This window comes from Theropithecus gelada, chromosome 7a (genome assembly GCF_003255815.1).
Source record: "Theropithecus gelada isolate Dixy chromosome 7a, Tgel_1.0, whole genome shotgun sequence".
Lineage (NCBI taxonomy): Eukaryota > Metazoa > Chordata > Mammalia > Primates > Cercopithecidae > Theropithecus > Theropithecus gelada.
The window spans coordinates 20,350,547-20,368,323 of NC_037674.1; the positions used below are offsets into that span (position 1 = coordinate 20,350,547).

The 17,777-nt window shown below is 42.0% G+C and overlaps 1 non-coding gene across 1 annotated transcript; it reads right to left on the minus strand.

The window, feature by feature from the left end:
- Positions 1-1,103: 1,103 nt before the first annotated feature.
- Positions 1,104-1,268, minus strand: LOC112628122. Its single transcript, XR_003120303.1, has one exon. It is a non-coding gene; the product is annotated as a U1 spliceosomal RNA (small nuclear RNA).
- Between the last annotated feature and the right edge of the window lie 16,509 nt (positions 1,269-17,777).

Consider the following 17,777-nt stretch of genomic DNA (forward strand, 5'->3'; position numbering starts at 1 on the left):
CCCTTCCCTTCTGCCAGTAGTGGAGGCAACCTGCAGCCCCTCGGCAGAAGCTGAGCAGATGCTGGCACCATGCTTATTGTATAGCCTGCACAATCATGAGCCATATAAACCTCTTTCCTCTATAAATTACCTAGCCTCAGATATTCCTTTACAGCAACATAAAATAGACAAAGACACCATCTCAAACTTGGCCTACCCAAAATTACACTTTTGATATTTTCCCCAAATGTGCTCCTCAACAAATCTCAGCTGAGAGTATCTTCATCCATCCAGTTAGTCATGCCAGAAATCTGGGAGTCAGCCTTTCTGCTATCTTCTCCTCAACTCCCATAAGCTAACCCTTTACCAAGTTCCATGGATCCTACCTCCAAAATAAATCTTGAATCTGTCTATTTCACTCTACCTTCACTTCCACCATTTATCCAAGTCCAAATCACTATTCTCAGCTGGCATATAGCAGAAACTTCAACCGGTCTACTTGCTTCCATTCTTCCTGTGCTACCAGCACTGCCACCACTACCAAAGAGCCTCTCTCCTTGGATAGTTCTAGACTAAAATTCCTGCTCTCTAACTCTCTTTTCCTAACTCTTCTTAGTGCTTTCTTCAGGTTTGTTAATGGAAAGTATGTTAATGTTTCCTCAGGGTGGCCTCTATTAATCTCTTTTATTGAATGTGGATTTTACTAGTTTAACTTTCATTGTCCACCTTATTTCCAAGTTCTTCAAGAAATTTTACGGTTTTTGGTTTTTCGTTGCTTCTTTCATTTGTTGTGAATAGCTAGGGGTGAGTAACTGAACAGCTGATGAAGCAATGGAGAAAGCCATAGTCAGGATTTTATAACTGTTCTGACCTTTGGGACACCAAGGACGTATGGCACACTGATTTTTCTTGTTAATACACTATGTAATCCAGACCTGCAATAACCCAGTATCTGTGATAAGGGGAGACTAACCCATCACAGACACTGGGCTATTGCAGGTTATCCAGACCCAGTAACTGTGATGCGTTAAAGTCTCCCCTAGATATATGACTCCACAGGATTAATTTTTAATTAATTATATTTTAAACTCCAAATAAGTTTTTTTCTTTTTCTTTTTTTTCCCAGGGGAAAGCAGGAATGCACTTCCTCACTACCACAAATTATGCAGTCGAGTTTCCCGCATTTGGGGAAATCACAGGGGTAAGCACACCTACGGAGTGCAACGGATGAGCCTCGCCCTGGGAAAACCACATTACTGATCATGGCATCTCCCCTGCCAGGTAAGAATCCAAATAGGTTTTTACAATAGAGATTTATCAACAACTTATTAGTTGTATTCAGTGTTGAGAGTGTTTCAAAGTGCTGTGCTGTCTGAGAAAGTTAAGCAGAGACCCAGAGAAGCTGTGCCAAGCAGGCCACCAGCAAAGGCAAAGGCAGCATTTTACAGCTTATTCAGTAAAATGCCTGGAAAAGTCTGTTCCTCAGCACTATGAATGCTGGTCTTTGTTAGGAAATTATGCAGAAGTGTCACAATACTATAATAACAACTTGATTTTTTTGTTTTTAAAATGTCAGTTTCTTAAGACTCCTTATCAAGTTCTTCTGCTCTGAAAAAACAGAATCCTTATCAATTCATCCTTTTACCTTCTCTATAAAGAGCCCTAGTCATAGAATATATTTCTAAATTTGCCTTCCCCTCCTCCAAATCTCTGCTACCAGGCAACAACCTTCAAGACAACTTTAAAGTGTTACTGTTCAGGAGAAAACAAATACAACTCCAGTGTGGCCATTACGTCATTATTCCAGTGGCTTTTCTTTGGTTCTGTTTTCATAATTTGAAGTCCAAGAAGTATCTACTTAAAGTGGCCCTCAGCTCTTAAGCTATTCCTGGGGTCTTCTCCTTCAGCTTCACCCGTTGGAAGGACATGCTTAGAAGACAGTGAGGAAACCCCACAAAGCAAAGAGGGTTAAACTGGGTTTTAAATTCAGTGGGTAAGTGAAGGCAAGTACCTCATCTCTCCAAGCAAGACCTTCTTAGCTGCTAAGTGCAGGAGCTCCTGGAGGAACCAGTCATGCACAGCTAAGAGCTATGGGAAGTATCTAAAAGCAAAGGACCTGACTGATTCTATAAGCAATCCCTGCAAAAATCCATTCCACTGCCTTGTACATCTTGTAATGCTCTCCCACCCTGCACCTACACGTGCATGCGTGCGCGCGCGCGCGCGCACACACACACACACACACACACTTCCCTTTTTGTCATTAGTGGGGCTCCAGAACTTGATCTGTCTTCATCATCAAATTTTTGGGGGGCTTCTATGCTGTATAGAACACTTTACCACATCCTGGTGAAGAAATGAGGCCTTGTCATCAGTGGGATTCCAGTGCATTTGGGGAAGGGGTGATTACTGGTGAAAGTACAGGCTGTGCCCTATCTGTTGGGCAGGTCAGGCGGAGACAACTTCAAGGACTGGGGCAAAGTCTACTGGATTAGGTAAGAGGATTAGCAGTGTGTCTGTGAAACCACCATTGCAAAATCATAACTGAGACAGTGAGAGACCTAACCTAAAATCTTGCTTCTAACCTCCAAGCTGTCCTTGTTCATTCCTGGGCATGGTCTGAACTAACTTCGGGGGGATCTTAGATTTTAATTTATAGTTTAAAACAAAGATAGCAGTCCTTCTCCAAAACAAACCTCCTTCTTGCCTGGGGACTAGACTGCCTTTGTAGGACTAATGAATTAGCCACAAGAGTAGAAATTATGGTTTAGGAGTCACGCAGCTGGAGACTATAGGATTCTGACCCTCCCCAAATTGCTCCTGGGGATAACATCACTATTGTAAAATGAAATGTTAGTGCTTTAGATATTTTGCAGGCCCCGCACTTGATGGATCAGCTGGCACCACCCAGATGCATAAACTGGCTCATCTGATTTTGGGGCCCCTCCCCAGGAACTGACTCAGCCCAAGAAGACAGCTTTGACCCCTTATGATTTCACCTCCGACCCAACCAATCAGCACTCCTGACTCCCATGGTGGGGTGCCTGTCTCCAGCTCCACCACTGGGTGTCTGGGACTGTAGCCCTATCACTGGGTGTCTGTCTGTAGCCTCGTCACGGAGTGTCTGTAGCTATAGCCCCATTATGGGCTGTCTGATTTGGTGAATATTCTAGGTGCTGCCAACAGCCCCTTCCTTCTCCTATTTGTCAACCTCTCTGGAGGTGCTGCTATCTCTTGGTTGCCTTGCAGAGTGTCTGTCTGTAGCCCCATCATAGGGTGTCTGTCTTTAGCCCCATCACGAGATGTCTACTGGTGGGGTGTCCAATTGGATGGAGAATAGGGGACTTGTTTGGAGGAATGCTCTTGGTTTGTGACTGGGTCTGGAATCTGTGTCTCAAAGGCCTTCTGTCTTGTCTTTGTTGTATATGTGTTTGTATATGTTGAGGGGATCTCTGAGGGAATTGCTGATGGAAGTCCAGCAGGCCTAACTCGGGGAACCCTCCATAAGTCAGGTTACATCTGGTGAGCCCTGAAGAAAGCTCAACAGGACTGACATGGGGCGATCATCCACTCTTCATCTTGCCCAGAGACCACCTATTTAATTACCAGTTGGAGGACGTCCCTCTCCACTTGGAGTGGATCAAAGACTATAGGGACCATGAGAAAGTTTGATCCTTGCCAGATCAATATTGGGTGCTGAACGAGGTGAACAGTGTCTGTTTCGTTATGTGTATTTTGCTTCAGCTGGGATGGAAAATATTAATCCATTTCCCCATGCACCCTGTCAGGCAGCATCTTGCAAAAGTGAGAAGCTTTTGCCTATGATTCCATAAAACAGAAATGGATTATTTTCTTTGGTAACAAGGCCTGGTCCCCACAGCTGTGGCACAGTAAGCAGGGTCATCAAAAGTTGCTCCATTTTTCTGGAAGCTTCAGAGGAAGGGGACACAGAAATCTGGTATGCTGGTAAAAAGGGTAAGAATTTCTTACCAGTCAAGTTTCTGGTCTCTCTCTCTCTCTGTGTGTGTGTGTGTTTGTATAAATGATAAACATCACTGTCTCCTCTGCAAGAGTTTGATTGATAGAAGAAAGGATTTCTGAGATTGGTCTTAGGTTGTAGCAAATCTGGTGTACTTCATGATAAGAATTTGTCTTTCTGTGTTGTCCTGTAATAGAGAGAAGGGTATCACAGAATACAATGTGGATTTAGGACTCCTGTAAGCCCACTTTTCAATCCAGCCTGGCAGGCTGCTCAGTTATAAACTTTGCTGTGTGTCCCTGAAACCAATACCAGATGGAATTTATCTGTCTGGTTTTGTGTCCTTAAGAGCCCAAACTTGTGACCATGTGGGGATACTTTCTACTGGTCTCTGCCATCCAAAGGACAGGAATTTGGGGGTTCATATCATAGTTAACCCTAAAAGTTATCTTGAGCAGTTAAAAGCCTTTGCAAGCTCAGAATTGGCTGCTCTAGGCTTCTTCTAGGAAGAGCAATAGAAACTGCTCAATGTTGTAACTCAGTAGCTAAGGCCGTCTTTTTTGACAATGTCAACCCAGGCTCAATTCTTGGCTTAGGGAATTAGTCTTTTCTGGTTTATTTGTGTAACTTTTTACCACTTATTGATTCTTTTTCCCCCATGTACCACTTTTGATTTCTTGTCTTGAGTTTCCCTTTGAACTAACTACCTTGGAAAGATTCTAGATCTTGTTTAAAAAAAAAGAAAGAAAGAAAGAAAGAAACTGCTTACTATCTCTTTGAAACACTTTATGCATCCATTGTAACCTTATTTAAAACATTAATTTTACATGGGAAGTTACCTGTGGTAAAGTTCAAAAGCAAGGAATATTGACTATTGGTCCTGGCTAGAGTCTAGTAATTAGATATTTTAAAAATAATTTTTTAAAGAGTTGCATGGATAAAATCAGCTGCATTAAGAGCAGATATCCAAACTGTACATATATTTAAAATACCTTTACATTGTTTTTTTTTTTCTCTTCTTGGATCTTATTTTTCTAAAGAAAAAAAAGGTTTTTTTTCTTCTCAGTCAACTGAATTGTTTTTCTCCACTTTTGTCTTCTTAACACTCTTGATGCCCACATGAGAGAACCTAAGATAAATTCTAACACCTGGAACAATTAGGGAAAAACAGAGGAGGTGCCACAGACCCCATTCTGAGAAAAACCTCTGTTTCTCTCATGGGACCCTAGGAATTGAAAAAGAATAGATCCCTCTCAAAATCTAAGGCTGTATTCTGCTTTACATTATATCACCTGACATTTTTTACTTTGGCAGGTACCAAAAATTACTTTGCATTATTGGAGAGCTTTTAGTCTTGGTGTGTAATAACCAAGTAGGAAATACACTTTAAGGGATAGCTAATGGCAGTTAAGAGGGATGCTTGGCTCATGGATTTTTGGATTAGAGAAGCATGCTCCTGGCTGCCTGGAAGATATGGAAACATCCCCACCCGAAACTGAGAGGAGACTCCCATGGGGGATGGGCTGATTTCAAAATGGGCTGATTGGTTTTGGGTTGCTTTGCCATGACGTGCATGGTAGAAACATTGCACTGTCTTCTCCCATAGTATTTCCCTCTTTTGGGGAGATCCAGGATGCAGTATATAAATGGCACCCTTAATTTTGGGGATATGTTTTTGCCTTCCAGCCATGCCTTCTTATTAGGCCCTAGAAATGGCATGCTTTCCTGATGCTGTTCCTCCAAGGGTGCCACCTTGAAGCCAGTAATTCAATTAAGAAACTGGCAGATGAAAAATCTTACAACCACCATACCTTCTGTCTGTCTGTCTATGTATATGTGTTGTATGCATGATGTTTGTATAAAAGAGCTCTGACTAATTGGCTTAGAAAAATAAGCACTTAAATCAAGTATTTTTTCAGAAAAATAGAAACTTTTTAGTCCCTTTTTGTTCATGTGATTTCAGTGATCTTTTGGAACTAAAAACAGTTTTAAAGATTACAGGTAAAACAAAAAATGTCTTCACAATTTAGACTTTTGATCTAAATTAGGTCAGATGTTAGGTTTGCTAAATGCTTTAAGGTCATAAACTGTTTCTTTGACTTTGAAAATTGTTAGACTTACCTACTTTGGAGCCATTAGAAATTCTAGTTAAGTTCTGAGGACATGTGGAATTAGCCATGCCCCCTAGCTATGCTGGAGTCAGACCTTATCTGCACTTCTGTCTGATGTCCTAGGTTCCACACTTAGTATGTAATTAAAACCACTTACTTATCAGGTTTTTCACCAAAAACAAAGGTTGCTAAGAGTTAACATTGCAACATGCAATTGAGACTACTGGAGAAATAGTTTTACATGCAAGATGTGTAAGGAAAGTAGAATGTGCTTTAGCTAAAAGATTAAATAAGGCATGGGAATATGGTTTTTGTCAAAGGGAATGTAATTTTGTCTAGTTCAGAGGGCTTTAAAGATTGACTTAACCTAAAAGAGTAACAGGACAAAACTGAAGGTTAAAGCAAGTTGAAAAGTGTTTGTGAAGCATTGGTCTTGTACAGAAAGTTCTGTGAGTATGAGAAAGTTGGCTAAGATTTGAAGGGGATTATTTAATTTTTTTCTGTAGGTTGAACACAAAAGCACACTAAAGCAGGGCCAGAATCTGGGCCCATGTGTCTAAACAACAGGATTTTATTAGAAAATTAATCTGCTGTTTAATGGAAAATTGTAAAGGGTTCTAAAAAAAGTTTATAAAAACCTTACCTTATGGTCAAACTAATTAAAACTGGATAATTTATAACATTTTATTTAAAAACTAGCTTTAGCATTAAACAGGCATTAATGCAAACATGAAATTTGGTTTTCTCTTTTGAAAAAGATTTTTGTATTATTGATATATGTTCCAAAATTATGTGAAACTCCTATAATTCTGATATGACTTAGTATATGTTATCAGTAATAATTATAATTGTCATGTTAAATTATTGTGTGCCACAGAAGTAACAAATTTCCTTGTTAATTGTGTCTTTAACTGTGGGTGCCCTAAAACATTTTGTCCTCCACAGACATTTATTGTCTTTTGATCCTCTTTAAATGGTGGTTTTATAATCAGCTATAAAACTCCAACAGGTGCTCTTAAATGCAGGTTTCTGAAAACTTTGGAGATTGTGACGTTAGAATAGAGGAAAAACTTTCAGGACTCTCACTGAGAGCTGAAATGTTCATGAATATTAAGCAGAACAGAAGTTAATTGCATGGGCTGAACTAATAGAAGACTGAAGCAACCTTTTTTGACTTTTTGCTTAAAACATTGCTGATCCTTTTTTGTTTTTCAGAGCCAAGAAAACCTTTCTTTTGAGCTATTTACAGCTTTTAATATTGAGTAAAGTACACATCTGTAAACAAAATTTGGAGCATATGTGATTCTCTCTTCCCGGGTTTGCCAGGATTTGGTAACTATTTGTGAGTATTCTTAACTTATGGCAATATAGTTCTTTCCATAAGCACAATAAGAATGTTTTCCTTTGCAACAGAACACAATTGAAGAAACTGGTTATTTTACCAAGGCTTTGACTAGAATCATGTGCTTGCCTTTAAGGAATAAAAGCCTCTTGGGGCCAGGTGTGGTGGCTCATGCCTGCAATCCCAGCACTTTGGGAGACTGAGGCAGGCAGATAGCTTGAGCTCAGGAACTCAAGACCAACCTGGGCAACATGGTGAAACCCCATCTCTACTAAAAATACAAAAATTAGCTGGGTGTGGTGGCACATGCCTGTAGTTCCAGCTACTTGGGAGACTGAGGTGGGAGGATTGCTTGAGCTTGGGGAGGGAGGTTGCAGTGAGCAGAGATTGCATCACTGCACTCCAACCTGGGTGACAGAGCAAGATCCTGTCTCAAAAACAAAACAAAACAGAGAAAACAAAGCCCCTTGGGAAAACAGGCCTCATACCTTGTCTACACAGTTCCTGTACAGGGTTCCTGATCTGTGGTAAGTAAAGATTGTCTCTTTCTAACAGGCCCTGGAGCCCCAAGTTATCTTGGGACCTCAAGAGGAGAGGAATTTACCCAACTCATGGTTATTTGAGGGTACAAACGTGTGGCTGGGCTTGGCTTTTAAAAAGTCTTACGTGAGATTCTTTATGAAACAGAGTTCGATCAAAGCCATTTGAAAAAGCCTATGTGAAAAATAAGTATTCTTGCTGCACTTTATGCAAATAATCAGGCAGAGCATAATAAGACTAAAACTTATTTTGCAAGTAATGTTGATCTACTGGGCTTTATTTTTAATAAAAAATGGGGACTGGAGACAGAAAAGTTATGATCCAAAAATAAAAAACACTCATTGTTAGTTTTTCTTGAATTTTTTCTGCAGTTTGGACTAAATCCTAAATTATTTGTGGACTACAAGTCTCCAAATTAATGATTTCAAATCTTTACTTTTAAAGGTAGAAATTGAATTCCTTATGCTAGAATTCATTATTTACTTTGCAGTATGCTGTTCCCTTAAATGCAATACTAAAATTACAGATGACAATACTAACACATTTTTCAGCTGTCCTGCATGAGTATTCTCAGACAGTTGCAAAGTGGTTCCAGTCCTCTCAGCTGGGGTCAACATCTACCCCAACTATGCCCCTGGTCAGCAGGAAGAAGTTAGAGTGTTCTTTGCCCTTTTTTCGTCTTCATTAGCCAACACCTTAAGATTAAGGTGTTATAAAACCCAAAGGAAGGGATTGAAACTGCCATTGCAAAATTATAACTGAGACAGTAAAAGAGATCCAACCTAACCAACTCCATCTTGCTTCTAACCTCCAAGCTGTCCTTATTCATTCCTGGGCAAAGTCTGAACTAACTTTGGGGGGAACTTAGTTTTTGTTTTCTTTTTTGTTTTGTTTTTGTTTTTTCTGAGGCAGAGTCTCACTCTGTCACCCAGAGTGGAGTGCAGTGGCATGATCTCAGCTCACTGCAACCTCTGCCTCCTGGGTTCAAGTGACTGTCCTGCCTCAGCCTCCTGAGTAGCTGGGACTACAGGTGCCCGTCACCATGCCTGACTACTTTTTGTATTTTTAGTAGAGACAGGGTTTTGTCACATTGGCAAGGTTGGTCTCAAACTCATGATCTCAGGTGATATGCCTGCCTTGGCCTCCCAAAGTGCTGGCAAGAGGTGGAGCCAGCTGGACTTCCTGGGCTGAGTGGAGACTTGGAGAAATTTTCTGTCTTACAAAAAGATTGTAAAATGCACCAATTAGTGCTCTGTAAAAACACACCAATCAGTGCTCTGTAGCTAGCAAGGGGATTGTAAAATGCCCCAATCAGTGCTCTGTAAAATGCATAAATCAGCAGGATCCTGAAAGTAGCCAATTGCAGGGAGGATTGAAAAAAGGGCATTCTGATAGGATAGAAATGGAAACACGGAATGGGACAAATAAGGGAATAAAAGCTGGCCACCCCCAGCCAGCAGTGGCAAGCCGCGCGGATCCCTACCATGATGTGGAAGCTTTGTTCTTTCACTCTTCACAATAAACCTTGCTACCACTCACTCTTTGGGTCCGTGCCATCTTTAAGAGCTGTAATACTCACCACGAAGGTCTGCAGCTTCATTCTTGAGGTCAACGAGACCACAAACCCACCGCAAACCAACTCCATACACACCTTGGGGGCTCGTCTGGGATAGTGCCATGCAGTGAGTACCATCGGACCTCTTTCACTTGCTATTCTGTCCTATTTTTCCTTAGAATTCGGGGGCTAAACACCGGACACCTGTTGGCCATTAGAGGCAACTAGTGTGGCTGCCGGAATAAAGATACAGGTGTCAGGCTTTCTAGGAAAGGGCTCTCTAACAACCCCTGACTCTTCGGAGTTCGGAGCATTTGTTTGCCTGGAACCAGCTTCTGCGTTTCCTGTACTTCTGGGCTGAGCCAAGGGTCAACAGAGAGGAAAGCCATTCAGCTCCGAGGTCCCAACAAAAAGTTGGTTGACCCTGCAACCATGAGCAGAACTCTCAAATTTACATCACCCAAGCGAGACTTGTCCATCTATCCTATCTATCCTGACCCTTGCCTCCTGGGTCCTACACCTGACAGAGAAACTTCCTTCTGCCTGTCTTCTCCGAGGCTAGTCCTGCTTCTAAATACCACTCCCTGTCCCTGGTGCTCTTCTAGTTTCTCTGAAAAGAATGGTTTCTAGTATAAATTTCGGGACTCTGTTCCCTTTTTTAGGCATCTGGGCTCACCAATCAGAAAGACATAATTATTTCCCAAAGCCCCATCGTGGGAGAGACTATCTGGAATTTTGGGATCCCTCCTCAGACTAGCAGGCCTAACCAAGGCTATTCCTGAAGCTAAGATATGGGGATCCTCAGAAACTATAGACTCCAAAATTGAGAAGGGGATATCCTTCATATTCATATGAGAAGTGAGGACAAAAGGCATCACTCTTACAACCCTGGAGATCCCTTCACTCCCTCAAGGTATGGCCCGCCACTCCATTTTGAGGCATCATCTTTATAGGACAAGGGTAAGGTCCCAATACCAACAGAAGAAAACGCTTAGGACTCTAACAGGTTTTCAAGAGTGCATCAGTAAGGGCCACTAGATCTGATTTTTCTTGGTCCTCTATGTGGTCTAAGAGGAAAGGCAAGGGTGCAGGTTTTCGAGAATGCGTTGGTAAGGGCTACTAAATCCGAGCTTCCTTCGTCCTCTTTGTGGTCTAGGAGGAAAACTATTGTTTCCACTGCTGCTTCAGTGAGCGAAACTATTCCGAACAGCGGGGTCCAGGGACCATTGCGGGTTCTTGGGCGGGGGAATAAAAAACAAATCAAAACCGCAGGCATTTTTTTCTTTCAGATGGGAAACACTCAGGCATCAACAGGCTCACACTTGAAATGCATCCTAAGCCATTGGGACCAATTTGACCTGCAAACCCTGAAAAAGAAGTGGCTTATTTTTTTCTGCACTATGGCCTGGTCCCAATATTCTCTCTCTGATGGGGAAAAATGGCTACCTGAGGGAAGTATAAATTACAATACTATCCTGCAGCTTGACCTTTTCTGTAAGAAGGAAGGCAAATTGACTGAAATACCTTGTGTCCAAGCTTTCTTTTCATTGAAGGATAATCCTCAACTATGCAAAGCTTGCAATCTGCATTCCACAGTAGGACCTCTCAGCTTACACCCATATCCTAGCCTCCCTACAGCTCTCCTTCCTATTAATGATGAGCCTCCTCTAATCTCCCCCACCCAGAAGGAAACAAGCAAAGAAATCTCCAGGGGACCACAAAAAACCCCAGGGCTATAGCTTACGTCCTCTTCAAGCTGTAGCGGGAGGGGGAATTTGGCCCAAACCGGGTACATGTCCCCTTCTCCCTCTCTGATTTAAAGCAGATCAAGGTAGATCTGGGGGAGTTTTCAGGCGATCTTGATAGGTGTATAGATATCCTACAGGGTCTAGGGCAAACCTTCAATCTCACTTGGAGAGATGTCATGCTATTGTTTTTTAGGTTTTTTGCTTTTTTGGGGATTTTTTTTTTTTTTTTTAGATGGAGTCTCACTCTGTCGCCCAGGCTGGAGTGCAGTGGCACAATCTCGGCTCAGTGCAAGCTCCACCTCCTGGGTTCATGCCATTCTCCTGCCTCAGCCTCCCGAGTAGCTGGGACTATAGGAACCCACCACCACGCCTGGCTAATTTTTTGTATTTTTCATAGAGACGGGGTTTCACTGTGTTAGCCAGGATGGTCTCAATCTCCTGACCTCGTGATCCACCCGCCTAGGTCTCCCAAAGTGCTGGGATTACAGGTGTGAGCCACCTCACCCGGTCAACGTCTTGCTATTGTTAGATCAAACCCTGACCTTTAATGAAAAGAATGCAGCTTTAGCTGCAGCCTGAGAGTTTGGAGATAGCTGGTATCTTAGTCAAATAAATGATAGAATGACAGCCGAAGAAAGGGACAAATTCCCTACTGGTCAGCAAGCCGTCCCCAGTATGGATCCCCACTGGGACCTTGACTCAGATCATGGGGACTGGAATCGCAAACATGTGTTGACCTGTGTTCCAGAAGGACTGAGGAGAATTAGGAAAAACCCCAGGAATTATTCAGTGATGTCCACCATAACTCAGGGAAAGGAAAGAAAATCCTTCTGCCTTCCTCGATCGGCTACGGGAGGCCTTAAGAAAATATACTCCCCTGTCATCCAAGTCCCTCGAGGGTCAATTGATCCTAAAAGATAAGTTTATTATGCAATCAGCTGCAGATATCAGGAGAAAGCTCCACAAGTGAGCCCTGAGCCCTGAGGAAAATCTGGAGGCTTTATTAAACCTGGCAACCTCAGTGTTCTATAATAGGGACCAAGAGGAACAGGCTGAGAAGGAAAAGTGAGATCAGAGAAAGGCCACAACCTTAGTCATGACCCTCAGACAAACAAACCTTGGTGGTTCAGAGAGGACAGAAAATGGAGCAGGCCAATCACCCTGTAGGGCTTGTTATCAGTGTGGTTTGCAAGTACACTTTAAAAAAGATTGTCCAACGAGAAACAAGCCGCCCCATCGCCCATGTCCACTATGCCAAGGCAATCACTGGAAAACGCACTGCCCCAGAGGACAAACGTTCTCTGAGCCAGAAGCCCCCAACCAGATGATCCAACAACAGGACTGAGGGTGCCTGAGGCAAGCGCCAGCTCATGTCATCGCCCTCACTGAACCCCGGGTAAATTTAATCATTGAGGACCAGGAAATTGATTTCCTCCTGGACACTGGCACGACCTTCTCAGTGTTAATCTCCTGCCCTGGACCGCTGTCCTCAAAGTCCATTACCATCTGAGGAATCCTGGGACAGTCTGTAACCAGGTATTTCTCCCACCTCCTCAGTTGTAATTGGGAGACTTTGCTCTTTTCACATGCCTTTCTTGTTATGCCTGAAAGTCCCACACCCTTATTAAGGAGGGACATATTAGCCAAAGCTGGAGCTATTATCTATATGAATACAGGGGAAAGTTGACCCATTTGTTGTCCCCTACTTCAGGAAGGAATCAACTCTGAATTCTGGGCATTGGAAGGACATTTCAGAAGGGCAAAAAATGCCTGCCCAGTTCAAATCAGGCTAAAAGACCCCACCACTTTTCCTTATCAAAGGCAATATCCATTAAGGCCTTAAGCTCATAAAGGATTACAGGTTAGACATTTAAAAGCTCAAGGCTTAGTAAGAAAATGCAACAGTCCCTGCAACACCCCAATTCTAGGAGTACAAAAACCGAATGGTCAGTGGAGACTAGAGCAAAATCTCAGACTAATCAATGAGGCAGTAATTTCTCTATATCCAGTTGTACCAAACTCCTATACCCTGTTCTCTCAAATACCAGAGGAAGCAGAATGGTTCACTGTTCTGGACCTCAAGGATGCCTTCTTCTGCATTCCCCTACGTTCTGACTCCCAGTTTGTCTTTGCCTTTGAGGATCCCACAGGCCACACATCCCTACTTACGTGGACAGTCTTGCCTCAAGGGTTTAGGGATAGCCCTCATCTGTTTGGTCAGGCACTGGCCCAAGATCTAGGCCACTTCTCAAGTCCAGGCACTCTGGTCCTGGTCCTTCAGCATGTGGATAATTTACTTTTATTATTATTATTGTACTTTAAGTTCTAGGGTACATGTGCACAACGTGCAGGTATGTTACATAGGTATACAAGTGCCATGTTGATTTGCCACAACCATCAACTCATCATTTACATTAGGTACTTCTCCTAATGCTATGCCTCCCCCTGCCCCCCACCCCACAAAAGGCCTCCATGTGTGATGTTCCCCACCCTGTGTCCAAGTGTCCTCATTGTTCAATTCCCACCTATGAGTGAGAACATGCGGTGTTTGGTTTTCTGTCCTTGTGATAGTTTGCTCAGAATGATGGTTTCCAGCTTCATCCATGTCCCTGCAAAGGACATGGACTCATCCTTTTTTATGGCTACATAGTATTCCATGGTATATATGTGCCACATTTTCTTTTTTTTTTTTTTTTTTTTTTTGAGACGGAGTCTTGCTCTGTCGCCCAAACTGGAGTGCAGTGGCCGGATCTCAGCTCACTGGAAGCTCCGCCTCCCTGGTTTACGCCATTCTCCTGCCTCAGCCTCCCGAGTAGCTGGGACTACAGGCGCCCGCCACCTCGCCCGGCTAGTTTTTTGTATTTTTTAGTAGAGATGGGGTTTCACCGGGTTAGCCAGGATGGTCTCGATCTCCTGACCTCGTGATCCGCCCGTCTCGGCCTCCCAAAGTGCTGGGATTACAGGCTTGAGCCACCGCGCCCGGCCATGCCACATTTTCTTAATCCAGTCTATCACTGATGGACATTTGGGTTGGTTCCAAGTTTTTGTTATTGTGAATTGTGCCACAATAAACATATGTGTGCATGACTTATAATCCTTTGGGTATATACCCAGTAATGGGATCACTGGGTCAAATGGTATTTCTAGTTCTAGATCCTTGAGGAATCTCCACACTGTCTTCCACAATGGATGAACTAGTTTACACTCCCATCAACAGTGGAAAAGTGTTCCTATTTCTTCACATCCTCTCCAGCATCTGTTGTGCCTGAGTTTTTAATGATCGCCATCCTAACTGGCATGAGATAGCATCTCATTGTGGTTTGATTTGCATTTCTCTGATGACCAGTGATGATGAGCATTTTTCCACGTGTCTGTTGGCTACATAAATGTCTTCTTTTGAGAAGTGACTATTAATATCCTTTGCCCAATTTTTGATGGAGTTGTTCTTTTCTTGTAAATTTGTTTAAGTTCTTTGTAGATTCTCGATATTAACGCTTTGTCAGATGGGTAGATTGCAAAAATTTTCTCCTATTCTGTAGGTTACCTGTTCACTCTGATGGTTATTTCTTTTGCTGTGCAGAAGCTCTTTAGTTTCATTAGATCCCATTTGTCTATTTTGGCTTTTGTTGCCATTGCTTTTGGTGTTTAGTCATTAAGTCCTTGCCCATGCCTATGTCATGAATGGTATTGCCTAGGTTTTCTTCTAGAGTTTTTATGGTTTTAGGTCTTACATTTAAGTCTTTAATCCATCTTGAATAAATTTTTGTATAAGTTATAAGAAAGGGATCCAGGTTCAGCTTTCTACATATGTCTAGACAGTTTTCCCAGCACCATTTATTAAATAGGGAATCCTTTCCCCATTGCTTTTTTTCTTTGCCTGTTTTGGGTTTTTTTTTGTTGTTTGTTTGTTTTTTGTTTTTTGAGATGGAGTCTTCTTGCTCTGTCACCCAGGCTAGAGTGCAATGGCACAATCTCGGCTCACTGCCAGCTCCACCTCCCAGGTTCACGCCATTCTCCTGCCTCAGCCTCCCGAGTAGCTGGGATTACAGGTGCCGCCACCATGTCCGGTTAATTTTTTGTATATATATATACTTTTTTTGTAGAGACGGTGTTTCACCATGTTAGCCAGAATGGTCTCAATCTCCTGACCTCGTGATCCGCCCGCCTCAGCCTCCCAAAGTGCTGAGATTACAGGCGTGAGCCACCGCACCCGGCCTCCTCATTGCTTTCTTCTGTCAGATTTGTGAAAGACCAGATGGTTGTAGATGTGTGGTGTTATTTCAGAGGCTTCTGTTCTGTTCCATTGGTCTATATATCTGTTTTGATACCAGTACCATGCTGTTTTGGTTACTGTAGTCTTGTAGTATAGTTTGAAGTCAGGTAGCATGATGCCTCCAGCTTTGTTCTTTTTGCTTAGGATTGTCTTCACAATGCAGGCTCTTTTTGCTTCCATATGAACTTTAGTTTTTTCCAATTCTGTGAAGAAAGTCATTAGTAGCTTGATGGGGATGGTATTGAATGTATAAACTACCTTGGGCAGTATGGCCATTTTCATGATATTGATTCTTCCTATCCAAGAGCATGGAATGTACTTCCATTTGTTTGTGTCCCCTTTTATTTCATTGAGCAGTGGTTTGTGGTTCTCCTTGAAGAGGTCCTTCACATCCCTTGTAAACTGGATTCCTAGGTATTTTTTTCTCTTTGTAGCAATTGTGAATAGGAGTTCACTCATGATTTGGCTCTGTGTTTGTCTGTTATTGGTGTATAGGCATGCTTGTGATTTTTGCACATTGATTTTGTATCCTGAGACTTTGCTGAAGTTGCTTATCAGTTTATGGAGATTTGGGGCTGAGACAATGGGGTTTTCTAAATATACAATCATGTCATCTGCAAAGAGGGACAATTTGACTTCCTCTTTTCCTAATTGAATACCCTTTATTTCTTTCTCTTGCCTGATTGCCCTAGCCAGAACTTCCAACACTATGCTGAATAGGAGTGGTGAAAGAGGGCATCCTAGTCTTGTGCTGGTTTTCAAAGGGAATGCTTCCAGTTTTTGCCCATTTAGTATGATATTGGCTGTGGGTTTGTCATAACTAGTTCTTATTATTTTGAGATATGTTCCATCAATACTTAGTTTATCAGAGTTTTTAGCATGAAGGGCTGTTGAATTTTGTTGAAGGCCTTTTCTGCATCTATTGAGATAGTCATGTGGGTTTTATCATTGCTTCTGATTATGTAATGGATTACGTTTATTGATTTGCATATGTTGAAGCAGCTTGCATCCCAGGGATGAAGCTGACTTGATCATGGGGGATAAGCTTTTTGATGTACTGCTGGATTTGGTTTGCCAGTATTTTATTGAGGATTTTTGCATTGATGTTCATCAGGGGTATTGGTCTAAATTTCTCTTTTTTTGTTGTGTCTCTGCCAGGCTTTGGTATCAGGATGATGTTGTACTCATAAAATCAGTTAGAGAGGATTCCCTCTTTTTCTATTGTTTGGAATAGTTTCAGAAGGAATGGTACCAGCTCCTCTTTGTACTTCTGGTAGAATTCGGCTGTGAATCTGTCTGATCCTGGACTTTTTTTGGTTGGTAGGCTATTAATTATTGCCTCAATTTCAGAACCTGTTATTGGTCTATTCAGAGATTCAACTTCTTCCTTCTTTAGTCGTGGGAGGGTGTATGTGTCGAGGAATTTATCCATTTCTTCTCGATTTTCTAGTTTATTTGCATAGAGGTGTTTATAGTATTCTCTGATGGTAGTTTGTATTTCTGTGGGATCAGTGATGATATTCCCTTTATCATTTTTTATTGCGTCTATTTGATTCTTCTCTCTTTTCTTCTTTATTAGTCTTGCTAGCCATCTATCAATTTTGTTGATCTTATCAAAAAACCAGCTCCTGGATTCATTGATGTTTTGGAGGGTTTTTTGTGTCTCTATCTCCTTCAGTTCTACTCTGATTTTAGTTATTTCTTGCCTTCTGCTAGCTTTTGAATTTGTTCACTCTTGCTTCTCTAGTTCTTTCCATTGTGATGTTAGGGTGTTGATTTTAGATCTTTCCTGCTTTGTCTTGTGGGCATTTAGTACTATAAATTTCCCTCTACACACTGCTTTAAATGTGTCCCAGACATTCTGGTACATTGTGTCTTTGTTCTCACTGGTTTCAAGGAACATCTTTATTTCTACTTTCATTTCATTATTTACCCAGTAGTCATTCAGGAACAGATTGTTCAGTTTTCATGTAACTTTGTGGATTTGAGTGAGTTTCTTAATCCTGAGTTCTAATTTGATTGCACTGTGATCTGAGAGACAGTGTGTTGTGATTTCTTTTCTTTTACATTTGCTGAGGAGTACTTTACTTTCAACTATGTGGTCAATTTTGGACTAAGTGTGATGTGGTGCTGAGAAGAATGTATATTCTGTTGATTTTGGGTGGAGAGTTCTGTAGATGTCTATTAGGTCCACTTGGCGCAGAACTGAGTTCAAGTCCTGGATATCATTGTTAACTTTCTGTCTTGTTG